Source organism: Oncorhynchus mykiss, chromosome 8 (assembly GCF_057628025.1).
Source record: "Oncorhynchus mykiss isolate SJ-2025 chromosome 8, ASM5762802v1, whole genome shotgun sequence".
Classification (NCBI taxonomy): Eukaryota; Metazoa; Chordata; class Actinopteri; order Salmoniformes; family Salmonidae; genus Oncorhynchus; species Oncorhynchus mykiss.
In genome coordinates this window covers 48,479,689-48,491,806 of record NC_143029.1, presented here as the reverse complement: position 1 = coordinate 48,491,806, position 12,118 = coordinate 48,479,689, and positions in this window count along the sequence as shown.

The window sequence follows — 12,118 nt, the reverse complement described above, 5'->3', positions numbered from 1 at the left end:
CATACTTTTTTAACAAATCAAAAACTGAAAAATTGGGCGTGCAAAATTATTCAGCCCCCTTAAATTAATACTTTGTAGTGCCACCTTTTGCTGCGATTACAGCTGTAAGTCGCTTGGGGTATGTCTCTATCAGTTTTGCACATCGAGAGACATTTTTTCCCATTTCTCCTTGCAAAACAGCTCAAGCTCAGTGAGGTTGGATGGAGAGCATTTGTGAACAGCAGTTTTCAGTTCTTTCCACAGATTCTCGATTGGATTCAGGTCTGGACTTTGACTTGGCCATTGTAACACCTGGATATGTTTATTTTTGAACCATTCCATTGTAGATTTTGCTTTATGTTTTGGATCATTGTCTTGTTGGAAGACAAATCTCCGTCCCAGTCTCAGGTCTTTTGCAGAATCCATCAGGTTTTCTTCCAGAATGGTCCTGTATTTGGCTCCATCCATCTTCCCATCAATTTTAACCATCTTCCCTGTCCCTGCTGAAGAAAAGCAGGCCCAAACCATGATGCTGCCACCACCATGTTTGACAGTGGGGATGGTGTGTTCAGGGTGATGAGCTGTGTTGCTTTTACGCCAAACATAACATAACATAACATAATTCAATTTTGGTTTCATCTGACCAGAGCACCTTCTTCCACATGTTTGGTGTGTCTCCCAGGTGGCTTGTGGCAAACTTTAAATGACACTTTTTATGGATATCTTTAAGAAATGGCTTTCTTCTTGCCACTCTTCTATAAAGGCCAGATTTGTGCAATATACAACTGATTGTTGTCCTATGGACAGAGTCTCCCACCTCAGCTGTAGATCTCTGCAGTTCATCCAGAGTGATCATGGGCCTCTTGGCTGCATCTCTGATCAGTCTTCTCCTTGTATGAGCTGAAAGTTTAGAGGGACGGCCAGGTCTTGTTAGATTAGCAGTGGTCTGATACTCCTTCCATTTCAATATTATCGCTTGCACAGTGCTCCTTGGGATGTTTAAAGCTTGGGAAATCTTTTTGTATCCAAATCCGGCTTTAAACTTCTTCACAACAGTATCTCGGACCTGCCTGGTGTGTTCCTTGTTCTTCATGATGCTCTCTGCGCTTTTAACGGACCTCTGAGACTATCACAGTGCAGGTGCATTTATACGGAGACTTGATTACACACAGGTGGATTGTATTTATCATCATTAGTCATTTAGGTCAACATTGGATCATTCAGAGATCCTCACTGAACTTCTGGAGAGAGTTTGCTGCACTGAAAGTAAAGTGGCTGAATAATTTTGCACGCCCAATTCTTCAGTTTTTGATTTGTTAAAAAAGTTTGAAATATCCAATAAATGTCGTTCCACTTCATGATTGTGTCCCACTTGTTGTTGATTCTTCACAAAAAAATACAGTTTTATATCTTTATGTTTGAAGCCTGAAATGTGGCAAAAGGTCGCAAAGTTCAAGGGGGCCGAATACTTTCGCAAGGCACTGTAATGACTCAGGAGTGTGAATACTTACAGTGGGGCAAAAAAGTATTTAGTCCGCCACCAATTGTGTAGGTTCTCCCACTTAAAAAGATGAGAGGCCTGTACTTTTCATCATAGGTACACTTCAACTATGACAGACAAAATGAGGGAAAAAAATCCAGAAAATCACATTGTAGAATTTTTAATCGGTGTGTTTGGGATCATTGTCATGCTGAAAGACCCAGCCACGTTTCATCTTCAATGCCCGGACAGATGGGCCTGGACATGTACTGGCTTAAGCAGGGGGACACGTCTGGCACTGCAGGATTTGAGTCCCTGGCGGCGTAGTGTGTTACTGATGGTAGGCTTTGTTACTTTGGTCCCAGCTCTCTGCAGGTCATTCACTAGGTCCCCCCGTGTGGTTCTGGGATTTTTGCTCACCGTTCTTGTGATCATTTTGACCCCACGGGGTGAGATCTTGCATGGAGCCCCAGATCGAGGGAGATTATCAGTGGTCTTGTATGTCTTCCATTTCCAAATAATTGCTCCCACAGTTGATTTATTCAAACCAAGCTGCTTACCTATTCAGTCTTCCCAGCCTGGTGCAGGTCTACAATTTTGTTTCTGGTGTCCTTTGACAGCTCTTTGGTCTTGGCCATAGTGGAGTTTGGAGTGTGACTGTTTGAGGTTGTGGACAGGTGTATTTTATACTGATAACAAGTTCAAACAGGTGCCATTCATACAGGTAACGAGTGGAGGACAGAGGAGCCTCTTAAAGAAGAAGTTAAGAAGTTTGCCCCACTGTATGTAAATTAGATGATATTTCTGTATTTTATTTTCTATACATTTGCAAACATTTGTAAAACATGTTTTCACTTTTTCATTATGTGGTATTGAGTGCAGATGAACAAGATTTTTTTTTATGCAATCCATTTTCAATTCAGGCTGTAACACAACAAAATGTGGAATAAGTCAAGGGGTATGAAGACTTTCTGAAGGCACTGTAGTTATTTATCTGACCAATTAGCTCTAATTTTGGATTTGGATTTCATATCAAAGGAATGCAATGTTCTCAATGCCCACCTCAGAAACCAATGTCACAAAATGTTATTTCGACCTAGTACCCACGCAGTTGCACACAGAAAGTGAAGAACGAGAGGAAAAACTGTGGCCAAAGCTAGTAGCATAAAATAAGAAGTGGTTAGGACCTAGCAGCATGTAGGGCAATGTGGCGCTTGCAGGCTCTACATGTGTCTTTAGAATTATATTGGCAGCTCTAAGCCTACGGAGGACATACAGTAGCTGCCTAGATTTAACAAGCCATAGCCCAATTTGTTTAATTCCTCACTTTTTCAATAGTTAGTTTAGCTTTCCTAATGCTTCCTTGCAGTACTCAAACATATTTTGAAGTTTGTAATTTTGGTAGCACTACTAAAACTTAAGTGTTCTTATAACTTAATACAAATGTAAGTATATACTGAAAATCATGTACCTGTAAACCCAATAATTACCTACAATACGCTACCACTATCGTTAGCTAATTGTTTGCTAAAACATCCAGTACAGCTACAGGTTCTCAACTGATACTTCATGAATAAATATGCATGATTTGATTCAGTGCAACAACAAAAAAGATCTAAACCTCATATAAATGGAAACCCCACATACAAACAGGGTTGTCGTGGCAACAGTCAGTCCTGCATAGCGTGACAAAGTTTCACAGCAGTTGCGGGTGGGGTTGGTTGTGACATTCTCTCTCTCAACCTGTTTACCAGTGGCTGTACTGTCTAGAACATTGTGTGGTGTACTTTCTTTGGGGCCTTGCATGCCAAGAGCAGACCACAAAGGCTACGATATTTGAGGAACAGGGTAGAGATGACAGAGAGAAGCACACCCTAACGTTCTTACATGCTCCTCCCCTATCCCTTTCTACTCACAAACAACAATTATGCAACTCAAATTTCAAATCGAAACAGTAAATTGAGGAGGGCACTGACACTCACTCACACATCCACATATGAAATTATGAGTTTTAAAAAATGTATTGAAAATAATAACATCTGCAAAACCTTATAATGTAACAGCATTAACACATAAGCAAACTTAAATGAACAGAGGGCCAGATCTAAGATGCAATGTTTATTGGGTAGTCTAAAAATTGGGCATAAATTGACAGAGAATCTAGAGGGTTTGGTTAAATTGACTCACTTCAGTATCTGAACATCCACCGGTCCAGAGGTACCCTGGTGGAATCCGGTAGATTCAGATTCACTGTGTTCTAAGTGGAAGGAGTGCGTTAATAAGTAGGGTTTAATAAGTACATTTAGCACAAGATTGCATGGGAAATTATAGGGAAGCACTGCTCTAGAACACTGTCTTTTACAGCCAGGTCACCCGTGATACAAGTCAGTATTTGATGTCCATCCATGTCTGAGGATGTCGGGAGATGACATGTAACCTGTTACCTTTAAGTAGGTTTCGGTTTTGCTAGGGCGTTGTGGACAGTGATGGCGGATGGGTGTAAGCATTTGCCTCTGATTCCAAAGGTTGCAAGTTCAAAAACAACTTTCTATCGCTGGATTGGATGTTTTAAGCCTGTCCCAAACCTTCAGCCTTACCTTAACCATTAAGAGTTAATGCCTAAACTTAACCTTAAATACTTCTAAATGTGATGTTTGAGAAACATGGATGACATGTTCTCATGTTCTCAAAGTCTCATGTTCTGACATGAGACTTTGAGCTGCATGTGTATTCACTTCACAATATATGCATGCATATCTATGCATTTATTTTATATTGACTAATAGCCTGACATGATAACATGCAGAAGGATTGTATGTGTTTAATGGTGTCAAAATTGCATAACATGTTATGACACATTGAAGTCAAGATACCATATCAAAATGATTGACTGACCTGATATCTTTAACTTGAAAACCCCTTCCTCCTACTCGAGAAAGAGAGATATGAAAGGAAAATGGGGTGTGGGGATAAAGAAAGATCACAGAAGAGATAGCAAGGAGATATCCCTAAAAGGAAGAAACCTTGAGAGGAGCCAGACTCAAAAGGGGAGGCCTAGCCTCCTCTGGCTGTACCAGGTTGAAGTTAAGAGTACGTGATCATATAAGCCTGACAGTTTCTTCAGTTCACAATGTACATTTGTCAATGAGATATTTGTTAAAACAGACAAAATAGCTATCAAATCGCTCAGAGAAAATATCACCAGAAAGTCCAGACAGTTTTCCAAATCAGCGAGGCAACCATTCTCCTACCCTGATGCTCCCTCTACGTGTGGAAACGTGCCTTTGTATCTAGCCTGGGCAGAAGGTAAGGGGGAGTCCCAGCCTGCAGGATGGAAATGTGAAGGTGAGTGAGGGCTATGTCTACCCTACACACCCCAGGACTCCTGCCCCCTACGGGCCAACTTGTGAAAACAGGTCAGTTCATGTGGTCCGGAAAATCCCCCGGCACTACTGATAAACCATCTGTCAGGTGGTCTGACTGGGCCATCTCCCCAATGGACTAGTTAACATTTCTTGATAAATAAATTAGCCAGTCGAGGGGTCCACATCAATTGTTAAGGTTTATATATGATTTGAGAGCACAAGAAAGTGTTTCTAAAACGGGTAATTCCCTTTGTGTTTTTTTTTACTGTTGTGTGCTATCCATTTGGGTCTCCTTTTTTTTGTGCGACCAAAAAGCTACCTACCACTCAATGAAAGCCTAGGAGGGCTCAGACATTTTTTGTTGTATTTTCCCACATGGTATTTTTGGACACTATTCAGCTCCACTATATACCCTTGTTTAAAATGTCTCTCACCTGAGAAACTATAGGAAGTTGCTGTAAAGATTTCTCTAGTAATCTTTACAGCAAGAGAAAGAGTGAAAATATGAGCGTTAACAGCTTCCTTACAGTCTTTTTAAATTACATGATCTTATATTTGACTACATGAGTACACATGCGTTCACCTTACACCACAGTCGTGTAAAGCCTATAGGCTTTAGCTGAGCTGGCTGACATAGACTTGGATTGCACTGATAAACCAGCTTTAATACTGTATGTAGTGCTTATACCTACTTGAGATCGTCTCCTTCCAGCAGGTTGTTGGTTGAGACCTCCACGTCCAGAGCCAGCTTAATGTCCAGAGACTCATGGTAGTCCAGGATCTGGTTGTGGAGGTCAGTTTTAGACACTTCAATGGCCAACGTCAAGTTGGAGATCTGAGCATGGTACCCTGCCACACCCATGTTGAACTAGGACTGAGCTTCCGCAAAGTTCTGCTCCGGGGACATGTTCTGGAGAGTAGGGTAGAGAGAGAGCAGAGGAATGGAGGAGTGTGAGGGTGGGGATTCAGGGCAGAGTAGGTTAGGGGGATAAAGGAGTGAGAAAGATTAAGGGAGACAGGGAAAAGGAGAGGAAAAGAGGGTAATGAAAGGGGACAGGAATTGAAAGAGGAGGGAGAAGAAAGAAGAACAGGAAAGCAATGGAAAGAAGGGAGGGGAGGGAGATTATGAACACTACACCACAATATTTAGCTATATTAATCTGAAGAAACTGTGAATACGGCTTGCAAGTAACAACGTCACCGAATCATTAACTAATTGCTCGCACCTGTGTGTGCTTGCCAACTGCAGGAAGACTCTGGAAATTTCGTTTCAGAGCTGAGAGAGCAGGCAAGGGGATGTGGGGGAGCTGGTTCTCTGATGAACATGGGGTTTCGTAGCCCTCGCAATTAACCAGTTTGCACTCACAAATGGTGGGAGGTTGTCATTCGCTGCTGTGTAGGGTGGCTGCTGACGAAGCGAGGTATTGAGGTGGAATTTGGGGAACCAGGTAAGATAGTCGGGTTTCTAGGAGTGATGGCCCTCTCCTCTGCGTTAGTAATGACTGGAACGAACTACAAAAATCTCTGAAACTGGAAACACTTATCTCCCTCACTAGCTTTAAGCACCAACTGTCAGAGCAGCTCACAGATTACTGCACCTGTACATAGCCCACCTATAATTTAGCCCAAACAACTACCTCTTTCCCAACTGTATTTAATTTATTTATTTATTTTGCTCCTTTGCACCCCATCACTTTTATTTCTACTTTGCACATTCTTCCATTGCAAAACTACCATTCCAGTGTTTTACTTGCTATATTGTATTTACCTTGCCACCATGGCCTTTTTTGCCTTTACCTCCCTTCTCACCTCATTTGCTCACATTGTATATAGACTTGTTTATACTGTATTATTGACTGTATGTTTGTTTTACTCCATGTGTAACTCTGTGTCGTTGTATCTGTCGAACTGCTTTGCTTTATCTTGGCCAGGTCGCAATTGTAAATGAGAACTTGTTCTCAACTTGCCTACCTGGTTAAATAAAGGTGAAATAAATAAAATAAAAAGTAAGTTGCTGCGATTTGCAGCGCACCCTTCTATTCAATGTATTTAATCAGGCTAAACCCGAGCATAGGTTACGGCATTTCTCTACCCTATTGTTGTTTTCTGCATTCAGTGATTAACCTGAATCCTAGTGTAGCCTAGTGTAGTCTATCTGTTGATCCTGTTTAGTCCATTTGTAGATAATTCAGTGCACCATAGATGCACTGTCTACAGCTTGCCATGCTGGCCGGCTCAATAGGATGCACATATTCAGACCTCATCAGCTGGAGTAGTGAAGTGTTTTTAAATGTGAAATGTTAAATGTTAAATGTAATGTCTGTGTCCCATTTGGTTGCTAGCCTTTTTAAAATACAGCGTGGGTTGTGAGGGGCAAGCAGAATGCTGACTGCAGACTTTGTAGCTTAGTGGGTTGGACTCTATATTTATCACGTGTGTCTCTTGACCATGTGTATTTGGTTCCTGTTTGCAGGACTAAGCCTTGATTTGCAGTGCAGTCACATCTTAGTATAACCTTTTGATGTCCAGGTTGCAGTGTAACCGCATGTTCTCACTATTGTATGCAGTGTCACCTAGTGTGTAATTATGCCCATAGCCTGTGTGCCTTATACCACAGTTTGTTTATTCTTATAGGCCTGTTCAGGTTGAGTTGCATAGACTTCGTAGGGAGCCTATCTCATGTACTCCATGCTGTCCTATGAATTTGTGTCTAATAAAGATCCTTGTTTGCTATATCTGTAGTAAGTTTGTGTGTCGAAGCCTCTGACGACAGACCATACTGTTAAAACAAAAGTGGCGGCAGCGCTATGCTACTCTGCTCAATCCAGTACTTGTCCCTCTCAGGGGCAGTGTTAATTTTGTAAACTAAAATAGTGATTAACATATTCGTCAAACACTTATTCTTTAGTGGCAATTGACGAGGTGACCCAGGTTGACAAACGAGATGTGACTTCTGACTACTAAGTGGACTGGACAATAGTTTTTGGAGAGATTGATCTTTCCAGTGTTACTGCAATCTGCGGGGAAAAAAGTATTGCTGTAAATAAGCCATGGCTACTCCAAGTGGTAAAAGCCCCTGGCTAAGAAAAGGGGTGATATTTGGAGCACTTTACTTATGGTGTAGTCCGGATGCAAACAAGACTGCATTCAACATTTCAATGGGAGATCATTCATTACATGGTCGCCTCACTCAAGTTTCCCCCAAAACATTTGGGATGACTAAAACCATGACTTGGTAAAACAGTAAAGGGCATTATCCTCATGATTCTTGTAAGGAAAGTGTCTGCCCACCACCGGGGCCTGCTGTTGTGATGAGCAAGCCACTTCATGTGCTCTCCAGCAGAGAGAAAAGGCTTATGATTGTATAACATTTCAAAATTCAATAGGGAATACATCGCTTTGGAAGCAACTGTTCTCAGCTTTCTGTGGGTATGCTTTTCATTTGTCAACTCTTAATATTGAACTCAATAGCAACTATTTTACAGCCAAGATATTTGATATGGCTTTCAGATACGAACTGCCAAAATGCACAATTGTGCATCAGCCATTGCGAGTCTGCAAAGTTTTAAAAAATATATTTTTTTTTTACATTTACTGTTATATTAATACATGACTGCTAGTAGTGGGTATTTTAGTGTAAGTGATATAGCTGTTTTGCGTTTTCACTTCCTTGTGGTGAATAAGCCCCAAAATAAATGTGCCTGTTATTAGTGCACAAAGATGTAGGCAAATTCATCGATTGAACAAAAAATGTAAAAATAAAATACCTTATTCTCAATCCACAATTCCTGACAATCACTGGATTAGGTTGCACATCAAAATATATTGAATCATGTATTCCTGCTTGGACATGTTAGATGAAACAACTGATTTCTTGACTAGCCCATCCATCTCAGCACTCTAAAGCACTGTGAATTGCTAAGGTGAATTGCTAAGGTGAATTTTTTATTTTTTTTAAGTACACTGCTCAAAAAAATAACACATCCTAGATCTGAATGAATTAAATATTCTTATTAAATACTTTTTTCTTTACATAGTTGAATGTGCTGACAACAAAATCACACAAAAACTATCAATGGAAATCAAATGTATCAACCCATGGAGGTCTGGATTGGGAGTCACACTCAAAATTAAAGTGGAAAACCACACTACAGGCTGATCCAACTTTGATGTAATGTCTTTAAAACAAGTCAAAATGAGGCTCAGTAGTGTGTGTGGCCTCCATGTGCCTGTATGACCTCCCTACAACGCCTGGGCATGCTCCTGATGAGGTGGCGGATGGTCTCCTGAGGGATCTCCTCCCAGACCTGGACTAAAGCATCCGCCAACTCCTGGACAGTCTGTGGTGCAACGTGGCGTTGGTGGATGGAGTGAGACATGATGTCCCAGATGTGCTCAATTGGATTCAGGTCTGGGGAACGGGCGGGCCAGTCCATAGCATCAATGCCTTCCTCTTGCAGGAACTGCTGACACACTCCAGCCACATGAGATCTAGCATTGTCTTGCATTAGGAGGAGCCCAGGGCCAACCGCACCAGCATATGGTCTCACAAGGGGTCTGAGGATCTCATCTCGGTACCTAATGGCAGTCAGGCTACCTCTGGCGAGCACATGGAGGGCTGTGCGGCCCCCCCAAAGAAATGCCAACCCACACCATGACTGACCCACCGCCAAACCTGTCATGCTGGAGGATGTTGCAGGCAGCAGAACGTTCTCCACGGCGTCTCCAGACTGTCACGTCTGTCACATATGCTCAGTGTGAACCTGCTTTCATCTGTGAAGAGCACAGTGCGCCTTGGTGTTCTCTGGGAAATGAAAAACGTCCTGCACGGTGTTGGGCTGTAAGCACAACCCCCACCTGTGGACGTCGGGCCCTCATACCACCCTCATGGAGTCTGTTTCTGACCATTTGAGCAGACACATGCACATTTGTGGCCTGCTGGAGGTCATTTTGCAGGGCTCTGGCAGTGCTCCTCCTGCTCCTCCTCGCGCAAAGGCGGAGGTAGCGGTCCTGCTACTGGGTTGTTGCCCTCCTACGGCCTCCTCCACGTCTCCTGGTAGCGCCTCCATGCTCTGGACACTATGCTGACAGACACAGCAAACCTTCTTGCCACAGCTCGCATTGATGTGCCATCCTGAATGAGCTGCACTACCTGAGCCACTTGTGTGGGTTGTAGACTCCGTCTCATGCTACCACTAGAGTGAAAGCACCGCCAGCATTCAAAAGTGACCAAAACATCAGCCAGGAAGCATAGGAACTGAGAAGTGGTCCTTGGTCACCACCTGCAGAACCACTCCTTTATTGGGGGTGTCTTGCTAATTGCCTATAATTTCTACCTGTTGTCTATTCCATTTGCACAACAGCATGTGAAATGTATTGTCAGTGTTGCTTCCTAAGTGGACAGTTTGATTTCACAGAAGTGTGATTGACTTGGAGTTACATTGTGTTGTTTAAGTGTTCCCTTTATTTTTTTGAGCAGTGTATATTGCGTGACGCTGCAGAAAACAAATGGTGCGACAATCATGGGCTGTTGCCACTGAAAGTTGGTGACACTGGGGAAACTGTTAGTCTGGAGCCCTGTCAAGGTGTGTTTTTTTTATATCTGCTGCAGAGTAATGTGTTCCTCTGCCAATTTAGCTGTGGGCAAGAAAATCATGCGATAGGATGTTACGCAGAAATTCTTTAGGACCAGGTATAACGGATACGCTGGGAGTTGAGAAGCAGGGGCAGTTGGTGAGTTTAATGCGTTGAACGATACAAAACAAGCGTAGTGTCTGGACATGAAACACAACCAATACTGCCTAGGGAATTAACCGGAGGGGGTGACAGATATAGGGGAGGTAATCAGTGAAGAGATGGAGTCCAGGTGAGTCTCATAATGAGGCGCAGGTGCGCGTAATGATGGTGCCAGGTGTGCGTAATGATAGCTGTCAGAGCCAGTGATTAGTAAACTGGCGACATCAAGCGCCGGGGAGCAGGAGTAGATGTGATGTAAGGCTATGTATGTTTGCACATGGAAATCAGAGATTCATATTTACTATAGGTTTATAAGTAAATAAAAATGTGATATGACTAAAGGGAATTTAGTTGACTAAAATTGCCCACTTTTTGTCCTTTTGACAAGAACTAAACAATTTGTATTCAATTGACAAATGTGACTGTTATATTTTAGTCAAAATAGACAGAATAGACTAAATCTAAAAAAGAGTGCCAAAATGAACACTGCTCTCGGTTGGTCTGCAAGCTTTATTACAGTAACTATTTGTATTATCAACTTGGTTGGTGTTGTAATGTCTTGGACGAGCAAAGATCTTGACAGCAAAAATCATCTGTTTCATGAAGGAAAAAAAAAATTTCAACAGGAAAAAACATTGACTGCAACTGAATTGGTGCCCGTTTCCTCTTTGAAAGTCTGCTTAGTACGTTCACAGCTGTGCAATCTGTGGCAGTAGGGACTTTCATACAGATAACCAAATACAAATTCAACCACTTCCTTTGTCTTTGCATACTACTTCCTGGCGTGATTTATCGTAAAGTCTGATAGGGATCTGCTGGGTTTCGGTTCGATTATGAAAAATGTATCACTTCAGTTTCAAATACATTTTTCACATTAAATGCATTATGAAATAATGACATTTAAAATGATTTGACCTTTTTAATGGGAATTCAATAGCCAAAAATAGTGAGCATTCAATTGCCAAAACATTGGAAATATTTGATTGTCTCTGTCCAGTCCACATTGGGTAGACATCAATAGGAAATTACTATGAAATATATTTCAGGTGTGCATATTACTTAGTTGCTGTTTGATTACTTTATTTTTCATTCCTTCAACTCATTATCTCATCTCTGCTCAGGCAGTAGCAGACAGACACCATTATCTGTGCTCTCCATACTGTACTGTCTTTAGTCATCCTATTTAGCAAGGCTAGCCTGCTGCAGAGCAGTCTGACAATTTTACTAGTTCTTCAAAGATGAGGCACACTTTCACAAACTGTTTCTATCCCTCTCCGTCACCGTTGTGTAATTTCCTCTCTCATGCGGTCTGTGTGTATCTAACCTAACGTAGCAGGGTCAAAGTGCATCCATCTCTGTCTGAGCCAGAAAAAAACAGGGTATTAAATTATGGCCATTGTAGTTAAATACTACGTTTCTGCGCTGAACTAGGTTGAATTTTTGCTTAATGAAAAGTACAATATCCTTCAGCCCAGCGTGCCACATAGTTCTTGACATGATTTCTCTCATCAAATATTTTATTTTGCTCTAGAGAAATGGCACATTGGGCTCCAAAAAA